The sequence below is a fragment of the Saccopteryx leptura genome, chromosome 10 (genome assembly GCF_036850995.1).
Source record: "Saccopteryx leptura isolate mSacLep1 chromosome 10, mSacLep1_pri_phased_curated, whole genome shotgun sequence".
Taxonomy (NCBI): Eukaryota; Metazoa; Chordata; class Mammalia; order Chiroptera; family Emballonuridae; genus Saccopteryx; species Saccopteryx leptura.
In genome coordinates this window covers 56318910-56332008 of record NC_089512.1, presented here as the reverse complement: position 1 = coordinate 56332008, position 13099 = coordinate 56318910, and the positions used below count along the sequence as shown (strand labels likewise).

Sequence of the window (13099 nt, the reverse complement as noted above, 5' to 3'; positions counted from 1 at the left end):
GCAAAGTCAGAGAAAACTTCCCAAAGAGCATTTGAGCTCTAACCTGTTCTTGGACAGAACTGGATCAGATCCAGGCTATGGCAGACCTAATTCAGTCTATGGGCTTATCTCATCTCCACCAACCAATGGCTAAGAAGCTGTGTGTGTGTGTGTGTGTGTGTGTGTGTGAGAGAGAGAGAGAGAGAGAGAGAGAGAGAGAGAGAGAGAGAGAGAGAGATAGGAAGAAAGATGAGAAGCATCAATTCTTCGTTGCGGCACCTTAGTTGGTGATTGCTTTCTCATATGTGCCTTGACCCAGGAGCTACAGTGGAGTGAGTGACCCCTGGCTCAAGCTAGCGACCATGAGGTCATGTCTATGATCCCACACTCAAGCCAGCAACCTTGGGGTTTTGAACCTGAGTCCTCTGCATCCCAGTCCAATGCTTTACCCACTGCATCACCACCTGGTCAGGCCTTAGTTATTAAGTGATTGCTTTCTCATACATGCCTTGACCAGGGGGCTCCAGCTGAGCCAGTGACCTCTCGCTCAAGCCAGCAACCTTTGAGCTCAAGCCAGCAAGCATGGGGTCATGTCTACGATCCCACACGCTCAAGCCAGTGACCCTGTGCTCAAGCTGGTGAGCCTGCGTTCAAGCCGACAACCTTGGGGTTTCAAATCTGGGTCCTCAATGTTCCAGGCCAGTGCTCTATCCACTGTGCCACTGCCTGGTCAGAGCCAAGCAGCTTTTTTTTTTTTAATTTATTTTTATTTATTGACTTTTTTTAGAAATAGAGGAAGGGGAGGGAGAGAGAGAAAAAACATCAACTTGCCCTGGCCGGTTGGCTCAGTGGTAGAGCGTCGGCCTGGAGTGCAGAAGTCCCGGGTTCGATTCCCGGCCAGGGCACACAGGATAAGCGCCCATCTGCTTCTCCACCCCTCCCCTCTCCTTCCTCTCTGTCTCTCTCTTCCCCTCCTACAGCTGAGGCTCCATTGGAGCAAAGATGGCCTGGGCCCTGGGGATGGTTCTGTGGGCCTCTGCCTCAGGCGCTAGAGTGGCTCTGGTCCAGGCAGAGCGACGCCCCCTGGTGGGCAGAGCGTTGCCCCCTGGTGGGCGTGTCGGGCGCATGCGGGAGTCTGTCTCCCCGTTTCCAGCTTCAGAAAAATACAAAAACAAACAAACAAACAAACAAAAAAAACCACATCAACTTGTTTTTACACTTTATGCACTCATTAGTTGATTCTTGTATGTTCCCTGACCAGGGATTAAACCCACAACTTTGGCTCATCGGGAACAAGGCTCTAACCAACTGCGCTACCCAGCCAGGAACTACTCCCTTATTTTGATGAAGCATATCCTCTTAACAACTTTCCAAGGAAGGATGACTGAGAGGTAATTTCCTGCGTTCTTACAAGTCTGAAAAAAGTTTGTATTCTGCTTTTGTGTTTGATATTTTGGCTCAGAATTCTGACTGCTCTGTTTATTGTCTTTTGCCTGTTGCTACTGCTGCAATTTAGTGTCCCTCTTATTCCCAGACTTTTGAATTGGTTTTTCTTCGCTTTTTCTCTCTATAGAAGCATTCTGATTCTTCTGTCTCTGGTGTCTGAAATTGCAGGTGAAGGGCCTTGGGGCATAGGTCTGTCTTCATTCCTGGGCTCGCCCTCCCTGGAGGCCATGCAACTCCTCAACCCTCAGGGACACCCTTTCCCAGCTGCTTGAATGAACTCAAGTGTGCCCTCTCCTGGCAGAAGGCCTCTCCTCATCTAAATCAGCATGTGAGGGGTGGAGGATGCAAGAGCAGCAAGCTTAGAAAAAAAGAAAAAGCTTAGAAAAAACATGTTTTGCTACTTTTTTTTGAGAGGAAGAGAGAGAGAGACAGACAGACAGACAGACAAGAAGGGAGAGAGATGAGAAGCATCAATTCATAGTTGTGGCACCTTAGTTGTTCATTGATTGCTTTCTCATATGTGCCTTGACCTGGGGTGGGAGTGCTCCAGCCAAGCCACTGACCCCTTGCTTAAGCCAGCAACCTTGGGTTTCAAGCCAACGACTTTTGGGCTGAAGCCAATGGCCATGGGGTCATGTCTACGATCCCACACTCAAGCTGGAGACCCTGTGCTTAAGCTGGTGAGCCCATGTTCAAGCTGGTGACCTCAGGGTCTCAAACCTGGGTTCTCAGCATCCCAGGCCAATGCTATATTCACTGTGTCACCTCCTGGTCAGGCTATACTATAGTTTTTTTTTGTTTGTTTGTTTTTAATGTTTTGTTTTGTTTTTTTTGTATTTTTCTGAAGCTGGAAACGGGGAGAGACAGTCAGACAAACTCCCGCATGCACCCGACCGGGATACACCCGGCACGCCCACCAGGGGGCGATGCTCTGCCCCTCCGGGGCGTTGCTCTGCCGCGACCTAGAGCCACTCTAGCGCCTGGGGCAGAGGCCAAGGAGCCATCCCCAGTGCCCGGGCCATCTTTGCTCCAATGGAGCCTCCGCTGCGGGAGGGGAAGAGAGAGACAGAGAGGAAGGAGGGGGGGTGGTGGAGAAGCAAATGGGCGCTTCTCCTATGTGCCCTGGCCGGGAATCGAACCCGGGTCCCCCGCACGCCAGGCCGATGCTCTACCGCTGAGCCAACCGGCCAGGGCCTATACTATAGTTTTAATTTTACCTTTTACAGCATAAACCAGGGGTCAGGAACCTTTTTGGCTGAGAGAGAGCCATGAATGCCACTTTTTTTTTTAATTAATTAATTTTTTTACAGAGACAGGGAGTGAGTCAGAGAGAGGGATAGACAGGAACGGAGAGAGATGAGAAGCATCAATTATTAGTTTTTCCTTGCGCGTTGCAACACCTTAGTTGTTCATTGATTGCTTTCTCATATGTGCCTTGACTGCGGGCCTTCAGCAGACCCAGTAACCCCTTGCTGGGGCCAGCGACCTTGTGTTCAAGCTGGTGGGCTTTTGCTCAAACCAGATGATCCCGCGCTCAAGCTGGTGACCTCAGGGTCTCGAACCTGGGTGTTCTGCATCCCAGTCCGACGCTCTACCTACTGCGCCACTGCCTGGTCAGGCAAATGCCACATATTTTAAAATGTAATTCCATGAGAGCCATACAATATGTTTAACACTAAATACAAGTAAATGTGTGCATTTTATGTAAGACCAACACTTTTAAAGTACAATAAGTCTCTGAATTCTTTTTAATAACATTGATATGCTATTGCTAACCAATGATGAATAAAGTACTTCTTACCATTAATGCGACTTCTGGTGCTGCATGGTTTTGCTGATGGCTTTGTAGTCTGGTTGATACGTGGTGAGGTTAAGCTTCATGCAGGTGTTGAGACTTCCATCCGTTAAATGTGATCATAGGGTGGTCTTAACATTCTTTAGATGTGAGAAAGACTGCTCACATGCATATGTAGAGCCAAACATTGTCAGTACAGCAATACTCACATGCTGTAGTGTGTGGTATGTGATGGGAAGTGCGTTCCAAGTTTTGACAATTAGCTGGTTTGAGGGTTGAAGTTTTTTCATTTATCCCCACTTGTGTTTGCACGCCAACTCTGCTTGCTGTCGTGTAAGTCTTTCCAAATCTTCATTCAGTGACTTGAACTTATTCACCACATGTCTGAGGCCTTCAGGTCAGCAGCTTGTAGCTCAAATCTCTGACAGAGACACCGGGGATGTAACTCAGGTCGGCGCTGACCACTGCACACTTGTGTGGATGGGTGATGAACTTAAAAAGACGAGTGCGTTCACGAAAGTCTCCAAAGTGCGCTTTGAACGACTGCAGGAGATTAGATGTGAAGCCCGCTAGCTGCTGGAGATCAAGATGTTGAGCAGGGTCACTTGCTGTTGCTGCATCTTTAAACTCTCCCAGTTTTTCAAAGTGTAGTAAACAACCTGTTTCAATGTCAGCGATGAAGAGTTCCAGCTTGTTTTCAAATGCAAACACTGCTTGTTGAAGGGATAAGATTGTATTTCCAATGCCTTGCATGTTCACACTGAGCTGGTTCAGATGTTCAGTCATGTCCACGAGATAGTAGAACTTCAGGAGCCACTCAGTGTTAACTAACTCAGGATGCTTGACTTTTTTCATTTCAAGAAAAGTTCAGATTTCGCTCAGACAAGCCGCAAAATGGCTGAGCACCTCTCTTGACAACCAATGCACACTGCTGCGCAGAAGCAGAGCAGGATAATTATTCCAACTTCATCCAGCAGTGTTTTAAACTGGCGATCATTTAAAGCTCAGTAGTCAATAAAGTTGACTACTCGAATGACCAGCGACATCAACTCACCAAGCTGCTCGCCACACATCTGAGCACAAAGCGCTTCCTGATGTAGGATGCAGTGAAAACTTAGGATGGGTCTCTTTTCATGTTCATGAAGAAGCACTACGAATCCTCTGTGTCTCCCCACCATGCATGGAGCACCATCAGTACACACCGAAAATAAGTTTATCCATCGGTAGATTTTTTTCTTTAGTGAACTCAGTGAAAGACTTGAATAAATCCTCCCCTCTTGTTGTCTCTTTCATAGGCAAAATAGCAAGACTTTCCTCAGGTAGTGTGTCACCAACAGCATACCTAGCAATCACGCTGAACTGGGATAAATGGCTATGTCTGTTGACTCATCCAAAGCGAGAGAAAAGAATGGTGCTGCATTTATGTCCTTCACTTGTGTTGCCTCAATTTGATTTGCCATCATGATGGTATGATCATGAACAGTTCTTGCTGACAGAGGCATGTCTTTTATTTGTTTGGTTATCTTGTCATTATCCAAAAAGTCGTCAAAAAGTTCATTGGCAACATCAAGCATGAATGTTTTGGCATACTCCCCATCTGTGAATGGCTTTCTGTTTCTCACAATTGCTAAAGCACCAGCAAAGCTAGCCGAATTCCAGTCACCTTGTTGGGTCCAAACACAGAGTTGCTGCTGACTAGCTTGCATTCTGTACAGTAGCTCTTGACATGCTTTCTTCCTGCTGTCCTCCGCTGGATATTTGGATGCAAATGTAGTATGGTGTGTGTCGAAGTGCCGCTTTATATTTGACCATTTCATTGATGCAATTTTATCATTGCATATTAAATTTATTTATTTATTTTAATTTTATTTATTCATTTTTAGAGAGGAGAGAGAGGGAGAGAGAGAAACAGAGAGAGAGAAGAGGGAAGGAGCTGGAAGCATCAACTCCCATATGTGCCTTGACCAGGCAAGCCCAGGGTTTCGAACCGGCAACCTCAGCATTTCCAGGTCAACCTCAGCATTTCCAGGTCGATGCTTTATCCATTGTGCCACCACAGGTCAGGCTCATTGCATATTAGACACACTGCAGAACCTGCTCTCTCCACAAAGGCGAATTCCTCTGTCCATTCCTGCTGAAAAGTACGATACTCCTCATCTTTTTTTCTTTTAGCCATCTTCTTCGTCAAAAGGGTTTCTGCAATTAGCTAGCTGACTACTTGATTAAAAGGAGGGAGGTTTACTTCCTGACCTCACAACAACCCGTGTACCTTACGCATTATCCAATAAAAATTTAGTGTTGTCCCGGAGGACAGCTGTGGTTGGCTCCAGCTACCCGCAACTATGAACATGAGCGGTAGGAAATGAATGGATTGTAATACATGAGAATGTTTTATATTTTTAATGTTATTATTATTTTTATTAAAGATTTATCTGTGAGCCAGATGCAGCCATCAAGAGTCAATTCTGGCTCGCAAGCCATAGGCTCCCGACCTCTGTCCTAGAGTATTGTCTTAATCCTTTGAGATTTTTCTTCTGGGACTAACCCCCAAAATCCCTGGCTCAAAAAAACTCTTTAAACCTTTCTTTTTTTTTTTTTTTTTTTTTTAAAGAACTGTTGAGTTGACACATATGAATATTTTATTTATTTATTTATTATTTTTATAGGAACAGAGAGAGAGTCGGAGGGATAGATAGGGACAGACAGACAGGAATGGAGAGAAATGAGAAGCATCAATCATCAGTTTTTTGTTGCGACACCTTAGTTGTTCATTGATTGCTTTCTCATATGTGCCTTGACCGCGGGCCTTCAGCAGACTGAGTAACCCCTTACTCGAGCTAGTGACCTTGGGTCCAAGCTGGTAAGCTTTTTGTTCAAGCCAGATGAGCCTGTGCTCAAACTGGCGACCTCGGGGTCTCTAATCTGGGTCCTTCCGCATCCCAGTCTGACGCTCTGTCCACTGCGCCACCACCTGGTCAGGCTCTTTAAACCTTTCTTTAGGCTTGAAATTTTTTTCCTGCACATTTATTGTGGCAGCTATGAAGGTATTCCAGAGAAGCCCATCCAGGACGACCCTGCTAGGTACCAGCAGGGCCCTTGTTCCCCAATGACTCTCTGCTTTGCATCAGGTGAATTGGGTGAGTTCTTGCTTGGAATTCCAGACCTCCATGTTTTGTTGAATGTCTTGGCTTTATTTTGAGCGGTTCTTACAAAATCCTTGAGATGGCACTAAAGGATAAGGAAAAGGAGAAAAGGAGAAGAGAAAAGGATGGCTTTTTTTCCCTTTTCAATAATTTGATTTTTTTTGTTTGTTTGTTTTTACAGAGACAGAGAGAGAGTCAGAAAGAGAGATAGACAGGGACAGACAGACAGGAACGGAGAGATGAGAAACATCAATCATTAATTTTTCATTGCACATTGCGACACGTTAGACGTTAGTTGTTCATTGATTGCTTTCTCATATGTGCCTTGACCGTGGGGCTACAGCAGACCGAGTAACCCCTTGTTCGAGCCAGCGACTTTGGGTCCAAGCTGGTGAGCTTTTGCTCAAACCAGATGAGCCCGCGCTCAAGTTGGTGACCTTGGGGTCTCAAACCTGGGTCCTCTGCATCCCAGTCCAATGCTCTATCCACTGCGCCACTGCCTGGTCAGGCCAATAATTTGATTTTTGAATTGCAATTGTGCTCCAACCTTTGCTTAAGGCACAAAACACCACTGGTTCCCAGGTCTCTGCAGACATCACTCAGTAAGATTGATTCTCTTTCCACAGCTCTACAAGGTGATAAGAGAAGATGTACAATAAGTGCTAACTTGTTGGAACAACTATCATTTTTGAACTTTAAGGAGGTACCTGACAATAAAGGCAGTAAATTTCTACCTAATGATCTGATGTGGTCCTTGGAGTCATGCTATGGGGTGTATTGCTTTTATTGAACAAGACTCTCAGTACTGACTGACTATGTACCTAGTGGAATGCCACTGATTTGATTCTGGGCTGCAGAAAGCTGTGGTTATGTAGTCATTTTATAGCATTCAATTTCTTTTGGAAGAAAATAGAAAAAAATACCACAATGATTTATTTAACAGGAGAAAAATCAAAATTTTAATATGTATGCTCAGAGAATTCACATAAGTATGATGATTCCCCAATGTTTTATTTTTAAAAAGAAATCCAATTAGGTGAACCAATTCTATGGAGCTTGGATATGAACAAGAAATATATAAAAGCATGTTGTGAATTTCTTACATAGTTGTTTAGGGGAAAAGTTCTAGATCACTTTTCTTTTATTTATTAATTAATTAATTAATTAATTTATTTATTTTTTCCTGAAGCTGGAAATGGGGAGAGACAGACAGACTCCCGCATGCGCCCGACCAGGATCCACCCGGCACGCCCACCAGGGGTGACGCTCCGCCCACCAGGGGGCGATGCTCTGCCCCTCCGGGGTGTCGCTCTGCCGTGACCAGAGCCACTCTAGCGCCTGGGGCAGAGGCCAAGAAGCCATCCCCAGCGCCCGGGCCATCTTCGCTCCAATGGAGCCTCGGCTGTGGGAGGGGAAGAGAGAGACAGAGAGGAAGGAGAGGGGGAGGGGTGGAGAAGCAAATGGGCGCCTCTCCTATGTGCCCCGGCCGGGAATCGAACCCTGGTCCCCCGCACGCCAGGCCGACGCTCTACTGCCGAGCCAACCGGCCAGGGCCTAGATCACTTTTCTGATAGTGGTCCATTATGGAGAGACACTAAGATCTACTGTAATTTCTTTAATGCCATTAGTTATGCTGGGCATCAAAAGATACTTTTTTATTGGTCATATATAATAAAACATACTGGATAACTCTAGATCCATAAACTTTTACATAACTGGGACATTAGGAAGAACAAAGCCAGAGTGGCACTGAGGCTGCTGCTCCTAACTGTATAACTAAGCAGACATTACTAATCGACTGCACACATTTCCCATTATCTCTGGACATGACCTCAAAATTGTTCTTAACACTGTGCTTCAGGCAGAATTACCATTTGACTGAAGTTGTCATGTGAGGTGAAACCCTTTGCTATCTTTGATGTATATCCTAAGAAAAAGTTCTCTTTCTTGTGTCTCCTTGCTGAGTTTTTTTTTTTTTTTTTAACTTTATGGAAAGGTTTATGGATAAATAGCCTGGGCTTTATATTTCCAGCTAAATCACTAAATGGCTCATTGATTGTTATGTCACTTTGAAAAGTGGGCCATTTTAGAAGTTCCAGTGGAAAATTTGACAGGATTGCTGAGGCAAGGCTTTGTTTGATTTTTTGAGTTTTTTATTCCACGCCAGACATTGATGGGAGCTGACTCCTGGAAAGATGGAAAATTGTGTATTTCAGGAGGGAAACCAAATGGGTTGTACCAAGTGCAAGTCCAATCTTTTAGGGTGAGAAAGTTTTCTCTGATGGCAAGTCAATACCAAATGACTCTGAATGTTCACGTCTATGTACTTAACTTCTTTCTTCCCTGTATCTTGAAGGTGTCAGCAAAGGCAGGCAAAGGACTACCTCAAACAAAATAATGTGATAGAGATGAAAACTTAGGCTATTGTTTTTCAAACATGAGAAGTGAAATAGTTTCATTAAAAATTAAGGTGACCACCTGACCAGGCAGTGGCACAGTGGATAGAGTGTCAGACTGGGATGCAGACGACCCAGGTTCGAGACCCCGAGGTTGCCAGCTTGAGCGTGAGCTCATCTGGTTTGAGCAAAGCTCACCAGCTTGGACCCAAGGTCTCTGGCTAGAGCAAGGGGTTACTCAGTCTGCTGTAGCCCCACAGTCAAGGGACATATGAGGAAGCAATCAATGAACAACTAAAGTGCCACAACTAAAAACTGATGATTGAAATGCTTCTCATCTCTCTCTGTTCCTGTCAGTCTGTCCCTGTCTATCCCTCTCTGACGCTCTCTGTCTCTGTAAAAAAAAAAAAAAAATTAAGGTGACCAAATTTTTTACAATGAAAAGGAGGACAAAAATAAGTTGAAGAAAACAATACCGTAAATAAAAGAAACATTTTATTCATTGCAACAATAATACAGTATAATATGATAAATGCATAATAAAAACATTTGTAATATTTTATATTGTAATTATGCTTACATGCCTATTAATTTTTAATAATAATTGTAAGAAAAAAGTACTCATTTAAATACAAATACATCACATCACATGCAATGTATTGACTCTACATAGATCGAATACGGACATTTACAGATTAGTCTTCTAATATCAAAAGGAGGACATGTAGGAGGACACTTTTTGAAGGAGGACGAAACTTACAAAAGAAGGACTGTCCTCCCTAAAGGAGGACAATTGGTCACCTTATTAAAAAACGCATGAGACATTGAATGAAAAAACACAGCCCTCATCTTTGGTTGGCACATAATTATTAGACTTTTTAGGATTACTTGAATGTGTATTGCAACTGACACAACACAAATGATATCAGCAATTTCAAATTTTAGTATTTCAGGAAAAGGATGACAAATAGGCTTTGCCTCTTTGTCTGTTAGTATACAATGGTGATTTTTGGCTGACCTATGCTGTAATTCATTCCTGGTGGTTCACTTACTGAAATTTTAATTCTTGGCACACTACATTTGACCAAAAATGATTGAGATGTGAAAAACATGACACAGCCCTTTATAGTAAGGAAAAGTAGGACAAGCCGATGGGCATAACTTTAATTTTTTTATTTTTTTTATTTTTTACAGAGACAGAGAGAGAGTTAGAGAGAGGGATAGACAGGAACAGACAGACAGGAACGGAGAGATGAGAAGCATCAATCATTAGTTTCTCATTGTGCATTGCGACACCTTAGTTGTTCATTGATTGCTTTCTCATATGTGCCTTGACCACGCGCCTTCACCAGATTGAGTAACTCCTTGCTGGAGCCAGCGACCTTGGGTCTAAGCTGGTGAGCTTTTGCTCAAACCAGATGAGCCCGCACTCAAGCTGGCAAGCTCGGGGTCTCGAACCTGGGTTCTTCCGCATCCCAGTCCGACACTCTATCCACTGTGCCACCGCCTGGTCAGGCCATAACTTTAATTTTTATGGTATCCCTCAGGAGAGAAGTGTAGAGGCCCTGAATAGGAATTTAGAACAGGGACAGAGTCCAATGCCCTGAGGCAAAGGCCACAGTGGCTTTACTGACAAAAATACTGAACCACAGCACAATAGGGATAGAATTAGTAATTCTGATTAATCAATACTGGGGACATTGAGCTACTTCGGCTTGCCCTTTAATCTGTTCTAAAGAAGTTCCCCTTTCTGATTTCCTCATTCTCTTTCCCCCATTCTCTTCTCTGCTTTCTGACTTCCCCATTCTTGTCCCTGCTTCTATTTTGTGTATATCAATAAATACTATAAGGACTGGGAGTCAGGGCTGTCTCATGAAACCTGCATAGGGGATTGTGAGGCGGACTCCCCTAAGGCCCTTGGTGCACGTCTTGTGGTCTCCGAGTAGTTCTTGTCTCCACAACAGAGAAGAGGTTCTACAGCAGTGGTCCCCAACCTTTTCTGGGCCACGGACCGATTTAATGTCAGAAAATATTTTCACGGGCCTGCCTTTAGGGTGGGACGGATAAATGTATCACGTGACCGAGACAAGCATCAAGAGTGAGTCTTAGACGGATGTAACAAAGGGAATCTGGTCATTTTTAAAAAACAAAACATCGTTCAGACTTAAATATAAATAAAATGGAAATAATGTAAGTTATTTATTCTTTCTCTGTGGACTGGTACTAAATGGCCCATGGACTGGTACCGCTCCGCGGCCCGGGGGTTGGGGACCACTGTTCTAGAATGCCTGGCTATGTAGCCTTGAGCAAGTTATCAAACTTCTTTGACCTTTAGTTTCTTCATCTATAACTGGAGTAATCATACATGTCTTGCACTTGTCAGGAGAAAGGCTGAATTAGTGTGTATGAAGCATTTGACACAGGTACCGGTACATTGCAAGGGCTCAGTATGTTTTATTTGTTATTTTTTTATTGCTTGGAATGGCAGTGTTCTTTCTGGTTTATATAGTATTTAGAAAACGTAATCTTGGGTCTGTGGAATGGAAAAGCTTCTAAAATAATTTTCCTGTTTGGATTTTAAGCTTCTACCTGTAGCGTTTCTTTTTCATACTTCTTATGGTAGATTATAAAAATGGCCAATTCTTTCCCCCTCCTTCCCTCCCTTTATCCATAACCTTTGCCATGGGACTTTGCAACTGTTGGGCAGATAAAATATATTATGCTCACTTTGTTAAAGATGGCGCTGCCCATGTGAAAGCCTGTCGCCCTGGTGATGGTATTGGTTGCCCTTCTTGCTTGGGATGGGTGTGTGTTGGGGGCAGGCTGTGGGCAGGCAGGATCCTTGTAGCTTGGGGCTTGGTTTTGGGACTAAGTCTTTCCCACCCTTTTTGATGTGGGGTGGTGCAATCCCATCATGCCTCAAATAACTGACTTTGTATTAGAGACTTCCTTGTTTGTATATTGGATTAAAGGTTTTGGTTTCTACACTATAAAGTGGGGCAGACCTGGAGCTTACTCTCTCTTGGTTCCTAAGATTAGCATTAGAGAGCAGAGAGCAGAGAGAGGTCACGTGGAGGACGGGAGAAGCAGCCAAGATGGCAGAGTGCTGAAGGAGAAGCCAGTTTGTGCAAGGAGAAGGAAGGAGATGGGGAACAGAGGTGAATAAGTCTGGTGAGCTAGAAACCTTTGATTCTAGGAAACTCGGATAAGTCAGTAGCTTTGTGAGCACTGAATGTGAGTGGGTTTTGGAGTCGAGTGTGTGTTCTTACTTGCCCGCTGGGTGCAAGCTAGGATTAAAGATGATGGCCCACCAGTTTTTGGCTCCTTTGTTTCTTTACCGACTGTCCAAATCCCATGCAAACCTGCATGGGCCAGGCGGTTGTGATGGTGGCCACGGCTACTGGCTTTACAGCAACTCTTGCCATCTAGGAGTTTTATTTGCTTGCCCCTTGTTTCTGAATTTGTCATGTGACTTTTATTGGCCAATAATGTTAGCAGTGATGATACTAAGAAAGGTTTGACATTGTCATTCAGTGTTACGTTGTTTCTGAGTTTTTTCACACCAAAATTTCAAGATTCTTTACATTATGATTGGGATTCTGTATGGCCAGTAGCTGCCGCCATCGTGGCCATTCACATGCAGATTCTTATTGGATTTGGGCAGACAGTAAAGAAACAGTGTAGCCAAAAAATGGTGGGCCATTCCTTTATTGTAGCCTCACACTGGCTGGCAAGTAAACACACACAGGACTCCAAAACCCTGACACATTCTCCGGTTCCACAACCAGGAGAATCTTTTCCAGCTTTTCCTAGAATCAAAGGCCTTCACCAGTCTCAGTCACCTCTGGTTCCCCATTTGTACACCTTCTCCCTTCTCCTCTCTGCACAAACTGGCTTCTCCTTTCCTGCCATCATGGTTTCCTTCTTCCTTCTTCTCTTTTTCTTTTTAAAATTTTATGGCACGAATCCCCTCCTTCCAGCAAACGTTAACATAACAATGGCTCTTCCCAAGCAGGAAGGTAATCTGAATTTGTAATCAACTGCCCTGCTCTGAGGGCAAGCTCACACGTGGCTGCCCAGCGCCATTTTTAACAATAAAAGTAAGCAAATTCAAAAAACACAAATTTTGCCCTGGCCAGTTGGCTCAGTGGTGGAGCGTCGGCCTGGCGTGCGGAAGTCCCGGGTTTGATTCCTGGCTGGGGCACACAGGAGAAGCGCCCATCTGCTTCTCGACCCCTCCCCCTCTCCTTCCTCTCTGTCTCTCTCTTCCCCTCCCGCAGCCAAGGCTCCATTGGAGCAAAGTTGGCCCGGGCGCTGGGGATGGCTCTGTGGCCTCTGCC

At 44.5% G+C, this 13099-nt stretch overlaps 1 non-coding gene across 1 annotated transcript; it reads left to right on the top strand.

The window, feature by feature from the left end:
• The first annotated feature begins 808 nt into the window (after nt 1-808).
• Nucleotides 809-884, top strand: TRNAS-GGA (transfer RNA serine (anticodon GGA)). Its single transcript has one exon. It is a non-coding gene; the product is annotated as a tRNA-Ser (tRNA).
• The last annotated feature ends 12215 nt before the right edge of the window (nt 885-13099 follow it).